General features: G+C 34.5%; 1 long non-coding RNA gene across 5 annotated transcripts; it reads right to left on the bottom strand.

Moving 5' to 3' along the window:
* Positions 1-345: 345 nt before the first annotated feature.
* Positions 346-2465, bottom strand: LOC131613355 (uncharacterized). Of its 5 annotated transcripts, XR_009287602.1 has the most exons (5): positions 2245-2465; positions 1985-2020; positions 1802-1869; positions 1051-1372; positions 347-976 (listed from the first exon to the last, which is right to left on the bottom strand). It is a non-coding gene; the product is annotated as an uncharacterized LOC131613355 (long non-coding RNA). The 5 variants fall into 5 exon arrangements; XR_009287600.1 differs by having other exon boundaries at positions 346-1372; positions 1965-2020; XR_009287599.1 differs by having other exon boundaries at positions 347-1372.
* Between the last annotated feature and the right edge of the window lie 5521 nt (positions 2466-7986).

Below are 7986 nucleotides of genomic sequence, written 5' to 3'. Positions count from 1 at the left end.
TTCAACATTGAAATGCAGTGGCATTAAAAATCATAAGAGAAGAATTAATTTCTGCAAAAAGAACTATAATAAAAAAAATTCAGTACAATAACCTACAAGCTTTGCAATATTAATGTGCTGAATTGTTTATAGGTTGGTGTTTAGTTTCATCATTGCCAATAACTACATAAATAATTTAAAAGTTATAAGCATGTGAACATTAAGAAACCATATCAGAAAAAATACATAATAGACATGAACCAAATCATGTTTTTTGAAATCTAAACCATTAAGGGCCTGTTTGAAATAGTTTTAGTTTTTAGTTTTTAAAAACTGAAAAGTAAAAAATCAAAACACAATTTAGCCATTTCAGTTTTTTGCTTTTAAAAACTGAAAAATTGTGAAGAGTTTTTAAAAACACATTTGTAAAATATTATATTCAAACAAGTTTTTAGTTTTTAAATTTTCAAAAACTAAAATAGAGTTTTTAAAAAGCCTTTCAAACAGGCCCTAAATCTCGCATGTACACCATATCTAACAATAAACTCTACAAATATACATTTATTATCTTCAACCTTTTTTCTGTCTTTCTCACTCAATTGACTTCAAGAACCTTCTCCATCTTTAAACATGCATCATGCTGCTGATGAACCAATTTTCTTGCAATTTTTAGATTTCCAAATTAATGTTTGTCTCAAGTACACACATACATACATCTTTAGAATCTGGTCAATCACAGAAACCTAACAATAAAAATCAGTGAAGATCAAGACTGCAAATTTTGCATCTAGGGATGGTTGTAGGTTGTTTATTGGTCATCGGCACCAAGGAGCAATATTACATTAATGTTTTGGTATTGTTTGTAGGATAATGGTTATTGGCACTCTCCTTTGTAATGATTGCTTCATCGCCTGAAAACCAACAATATGTAATATTGCTTCATCGCCTGAAAACCAACAATGCATAATACTGGCACTCTCCTTTGCAATGTATAATACTGTGAACATCGAGAAATCATATTAGGAAAAATGACATAATAGATCAACTCAAACAAAGAAAAAGGTATACTACCTTCCCATTAAGGAATACCTCAAATAGCAATGAAAATTAAAAGTTATTCACATGAAAGCGAGAGTTTTTAAGTAGGTGCACTATTTCTTGAAGCTTCTCTCTTCTTTTCCCATAACTCTCACTTTCATATATTTTTCCACTCTGGTTAGTACACATAATAATAGCTTGCAGAAGGTTCCTTCTTCTTTAAATATGGACTACGACAATTAGTTTTGATACACGTGCGAACAAAGTGTTGCAACCTAAAATCCTTATTTCATCCATTCGCATTTGTTATAAAAGAGTCTGAATACTCTATAATTAACTAAACGCGAAAAGTGACCTACAACATTCAACAGAAGAAGAAAAAATTGTAATCCATCAATAGAAAGTAGAAGAACAACAACTTTATGATACTGTTTATACTACACCTGACTTACAATTTTCACCTGAACATTCCTCAGTAGTAATAATGATCTAAATTATCATGAACATTCATTTTCCAACCCTTTGATCAATTTTACTCAAACACATCCAAATATAGGAAAATCAAGCATACACCTTGAAAATGAGGTAATGACTTTAACCTCTTATTACCAACTATATATAGCAGAGAAACAAAGAACATCAGACTTTAATGAACTCAAATCTGAAACATGAACATACTTTTCTAGAAATTAAAGTGTGTAAATATATTTATAACAAAGAAACTACAAATTAGAAAAATAAAAAATGGAGTTCATGAGAAGTATAGAGAAGAAATTTTCATTACCTTTTTGTGTCCCGTAGGAAATAAATTTTGAACATGACAAGAGAGAGGAATGAGTTTGGATGTTTGAACTGTCAAAAATCAAAGCAGTAACAATGAGTTTTGAAAAAAATTGAAAAATCAAAAATGAAAATGGATTACACGAAATGCAGAAACACATAATTACCTGAAATAGATTCAACATACCTTCTCAAGTGTATTCCCATTGATGAATAGTGAGATCTGAAAAATTAAAACACTAACAATGAGCATGATGAAAAAAGTAGAATAAAGATGAAGCGAAGCAAAGTACATGAAGCAAACGAAAACGAAAAAACTCATTACAAAGCAAAGACCATGAAGCAACATGAAAACGAAAATGAAAGTGATAAATACATGGGTTCAAAGGTAAGATGTAGAAGTAAGTGAGTGAGTTTGCTTCTGTATTTTCAGTGAGAGAGTTTTACCGATACAGAGACAAAGTTGTTGGGAGGGAGAGGAAGTACAAAACATGAAGAAGGAGAAAAGAAAAGTTATGTTGTTGTGAGTGGGAAAGAGGGCGACGGTAGATTTAGGGGTTGAGGATATGAAAGAGGGCGGCGGAAGATTAGGGTTTGAGAAAATTTGGGGATAGAAAGCGTGAAAGAGAAGAGAGAAAGGGTTTCTTGAATTTGAATTGTGAAGTATGGTATTGGTGAAGTATGGTATAAAGTGTATAAAGGTGAGGACACATGGCAATAACTGGTTTGATATGGAGTGTATAAAATTGATTGGTTTATGAATAGACAAAAATAACCTGTTTGCTTTGTAATTTTTAAAACATGAAATGGCATATTAGGGTGAATGGTGGTATGTTATATTAATGGATAGATAGATGATATTAAATATATTTATTTTAATATTATTTTATGCTAAAAATTAAAAAGGAAACAGAGTAGGGAACTCACTTTTTAATACTTAATATTATTTTATATTGGAGTAGGAGAAGAAAAGAAACGGGAGACATCATAACAAACTAGTCTCATTTTTATTTCATAAAATACTTTATTTTCAAGTTTTCAAAAAAACTCATATTTTCTCTTGTAAAAGACGAGTTCATCTCTTATACGAGTCTTTACTGTCCAACACTCGGTTCTTATGCCACTTTTGTGAGTTTGTCTACCAATATTTATTTATATATGTTTTCATTACAATACATAAGACAAATAAATTTTCTTCCTTAATATGTATTTTATATTTGACCTACTGTGTGATGGTGAGTGGTTACCATATCAATCAATTTCTTACCACCGTCAATCTTCACCTCACTCTCTTCAAACTGCTGCTACCTCATCACCTCACCTTCTTAAAACACAACACAAACAACAACAAAAAAGTAGAAAAAAGTTTCTTTCTTTGTAACAACAACAAGGTAAAAGCAGAAAAGGAAGAAAAAAATCTGAGCAACTAATATTTTTATGTTTCCCTTCTTTTTAAAAGAGATAGAGAGAGAGAGCGATAAAAAGGTATTGAGTTGAAAAAAAAAGTATAAAGGAAGATGCAATTTTTTTCTGTTATTTATCTTTTTTGAACTGGATTATATGTGTACCGATAAAAGTTTCTTTGAGGCCCGTGTATTTTGGAGGCTCTGGGCAGTAGGCCTGCTTGCCCTGCCTCAGGACCGGCATATTGTCTATGATATATGGACCATATATATAATATAAAAAAATATAAAAATTCTATTACTTTCAGATTCATAAAAAAGTGAATTTATTTTTTTAAAGATTTCATTAAAAATTAGCATATTAGACACTATGCACATATGAAAAGTGAATTTAGTTTATTTTTTTCTTATGAGATAGCATTAAACATTATTATCCTAAATAATATTGTCTAATGAATATAATCTATAAATTATAAAAATATAAAAACTCATCATATTAGAAACTATGTGCATAAAAAGTGAATTTAATTTTTATTTATTTATAAAATTTATTAAACATTTTTCTCTTAAATACGATTATCTCCAATAAAAATAATTTATAAAAAAGAAAAAATATAACAAGTTCTACATATTACTTCACTTCTATGTTCTGTATTTTTTATTTATGTAAAATATACCGTTTTTTTATAAATAATATTTTAATTATATTTCAAACTTTAATACAAAAATACTAATGTACACTCGCAAATTGCACGTCATAGTTTAATCATTAGTCTAATATATTAGCGTGCCACATAATCTCATATATATATATATATATATATATATATATCAACTATCTACCTAAGTATGGAAACTACCACTGAAATTTTTAATTTACCCTTCGTGACAAAATTATTTTACACTAACCTTGTCTATTATTTGACCTTAAATGTAATTGACTAAATGAAAAATCCTTGATCAATCAAAATAAAGGATGCATCCAAGTGACACTTAATTTCAAAGGAAAATTCTAAATGGTGCCAAATCTGTTGGGCACTTGTTTTATTGAGTAAAGAAAAAGCTAAACCTTCGCTACTTCAACTTCACGTTATCACAAGTCAGGTCGTGTCCTCTCTTTTCTTCCTTACAGCCTCTCTCTTCTCTCAATACCACTTTGCCGTTACGTCTCATCTCTCTCCTTCATCGTTTCCAAGGCTGCTTGTCTCCAAATTCCTTCCTTTTCTTCTTCCTCTCTTCCCTGATTTTCATATCTTTCTAAGTGGTGAACGTAAAATGGAAAATAGTGAGCGGCGGTCGGAAGTGAAGTGCCAACGGCGGAGGGACGGGTGGCGCATTCAATGTGATTTGCATGACGTGGTGGTCAACCCATGTTTGAACGGTAGGCTTTGGATTTTACGATGGTTTCGAGTTATATCGTCGATGGCGGTGAAACTGGCTTTTTTGGTTGCGGATTCTCTTTTCTTCCAAGGTTTGCTTCATTCTTCTTTCAAATATTAACATTGTTTGGTTTTTTTTTGTTTTGGTATGTTGATTTTATGGATTTTGAGTGATTTTCTGAAATTGAAATTTGCAATCTTCTTTTTTATTGTTGATATTTTATGTTGGATGATTATAATCAGATATATTTTTTATGTATTTTTTTATAAAAAACCGTATTCTTCTACTATTACGGTAACTTCAGGAGGAGATCAACAGCAGACAAGAAAACTTAGCATTACTAGCATGATACTACTGAGTTCTTCTACTATTACTGTTTTAATTTGTGTTTTATTTATGATTTTTTGGGATCCATTTTACTCTTATTTGGCGTGTTGTTTGTCTCTTTTTTTTTTGGTTACAAAGAGGGCCAAGGGCCCAAGAAGAGAAAAACTAAGGGGGGAGAGGGCTAGCAGAGGACACCCCACGAGTATCCTCAATTAACAACTTAGAAATACAAACAGGAGGAGAATCATAAACCAAATACTCTGAGTTTTGATCACAACCAATAGAAGTAAGAGTATCAGCGCATCTATTAGTTTCTCTAACCGAATGTCTAATGGTGACACCTTCCAGCTTGTCCATAAGACTCTTGATCTTATCAAGTATCCCCACACAACCAATATGCATAGATCTACCATTCTCAATTGCTTCCACCACCATAGTAGAGTCCACATTAATCTCCACTTTAAGCTGGCCAAGCGTTATAGAAAGTTTTATACCTTCAAAAACTCCCCATAACTCAGCCATAAAAGGAGTGCAGGTTCCCAACTTCTTCGAAAAACCACCCAACCAATCACCAAGATGATTGCGAATTAAACCACCACACCCAGCCACCTTGGTATCTCTACAAGCTCCATCAGAATTCATCTTAACCCAATACTTACAAGGAGGACACCAAGATATATTCCGATCACTATTCAAGTTCACAATCCCATACTTCACCATCACGCTAGCCTGTTCATACTCGTTTACCTTCTGCTTGATGAAACTCCCGGGATCAAATGGACGATTCCCATCACCACCATGCACTTCAAGATTTCTCCACAACCAAATGAAATAGCAACCCGTAGCAAAAATCTGGCTCCAATTCTGCTCCTTCCTCCGGGCCAACTTAATATTACCTTCAAACCATGCCGTGAAATCCTGCTGACTAAAGAAATCATTGCAGTAGCCCGTAGGATTTAGCAAATACCAAACCTTCCGCGCTTTCTCGCAATCCCTCAAAACATGCAAATTATCTTCAAGCACATGACCACAAATATTACAAGAAGCTGAACCTAAGCCCCTCTTGCTTTTGTTCATATTCGTCATTAGTTTCCCATGGTAAACTAACCAAAGAAAGCACCTGATTCTTTCCGGGACTCGAAGCTTCCAAATCTTGTCCCAGTAGTTGTTCTCCTTCGCGTTGCTAGCTTCGGAGAGAGCTTGGTACATAGCTTTGACGGAATAGGACCCATCACCAGTGCCAGCTAGCATAAATTTATCTTCTCCCCCCTGAGGATTCGGAGGAACCATAGCTCTGATTTTATTGAGCAATTCCGCTGGAATCCAGTCTTTCAAAAGAATCCAATTCCACTCACCATTCCTACACGTCAAATGTTGCACCCGGAAACTGCGAACCTCCTCCGGAATGCTCATAACAGAATCTGTTATACGCAAGCCTGGTTCGATCCAGCAATCATCCCAAGCATCAATGTTCTTACCTGTCCCAATAATCCAAACTCCGGTACAAAGGATCTCTGGCAACAGATTATACAAGGATCTCCAAAGGCTGGAATCTTGGCTCCTATACTTACTCAACTGTTGTGAATCCGTTGTACAGTATATGCCTTTCAAAACTTTACACCATAACTCTTGAGAATCATCCAAAAGACCCCAGCTAAGTTTCATGAAGCATGCTTTATTCATAAGCTCTAACTTCCTCAAACCTAAACCACCTCTTCCTTTAGGTTGCGTAACCGTATCCCAATTGACTGAATGAATCTTCTTCCTGCTGCTGGTGTCCCCCCATATAAAATTCCGCTGTGCACGTTCAATCTCCTTGATACAAGACGTAGGAAGGATATTAATCATCATGGCATATGTCGGAATAGCCTCCACAACTGATTTCGCCAGTGTAACTCTACCTGCAAAAGATAAAACGTTAGTTTTCCAACTCGCAAGTCTGTCGTCCACTTGTTCCAGTAGGTACTGAAAATCATCACTTCTCAAAGGCTTTCCATTAAGCGGCACTCCGAGGTATCTTCCAAAGCTTTCAGTTTCCCGAAAGTTTGCAATACTCGTCAACCTGTTACGCATGCTACGAGTCACATTCTTAGAATACAGCAAGCTGGATTTTTCATTGCTAATCTCCAGACCAGACATCTTACAAAACCTATTGAGAATATCAACAACACCAGTCACTTGTGCCTCCGTTGCTTCACCAAACAAAAGAACATCGTCCGCGAACATAAGATGAGAGATATTCGGACCACGCTTCCCCATTTTGATAGCCTGCCAAGTATTCTCCCTAATCGCATTCTCAATCAAGTGCGTTAAATTATCCATGCAAAGCACAAAAATATATGGGGAGATAGGATCCCCTTGCCGAATTCCTCGTTGCGGCCGAAAGAAAGATCCCCTAGCACCATGCCAATTCACATTAGTTTCCACACTAGTGATAGACTGCATTATCATGTTCATCATGGCCTGAGGTAAATCAATCTCACTGATCACTTTCCAAATGAATTCCCAGTCTAATTTGTCATAAGCTTTAGAAAGATCCAACTTAATAGCAAAGAGACCTTTTTTACCTTTTTTCTTATGCAAGATATTCATCACCTCTCAAGCAATTATAATATTTTCATGTATGGATCTTCCGGGCACAAAACCAGTTTGATACGGGGACACTAACTTATCCATAATATTCTTCAATCTTCCAACCACCACTCTGCTCATAATTTTATAAATTGTATTGCACAAAGAGATATGACGGAATTGCATGACAGTTTGCGGGTTTTCCACCTTGGGGATTAGACAAATATCTGTTTGGTTAACATCTACAATACGAGACGGCTTCTTCCAAACATCCTTTATAAAATCACAAACTGATTTTCCAACAACATTCCAAGATATTTGGTAAAAGCCAGCAGGATATCCATCAGGTCCTGGAGCTTTCCAGGGCTTCATGGCAAAAAGAGCTTTACGAATTTCCTCATTATTAAGATCCTCCTCAAGCTTGCAACGATCTTCATGAGAAATCCTAGGAAAATTTATCACTGTTGTTTCTTTCTCCTTTGCATCATATTTAAAGGAAAAAAGATCC

The sequence above is a fragment of the Vicia villosa genome, linkage group LG1, assembly GCF_029867415.1.
Source record: "Vicia villosa cultivar HV-30 ecotype Madison, WI linkage group LG1, Vvil1.0, whole genome shotgun sequence".
Lineage (NCBI taxonomy): Eukaryota > Viridiplantae > Streptophyta > Magnoliopsida > Fabales > Fabaceae > Vicia > Vicia villosa.
Note: the sequence above shows the minus strand (reverse complement) of the source record. Positions and strands in the feature narration are given on the sequence as shown.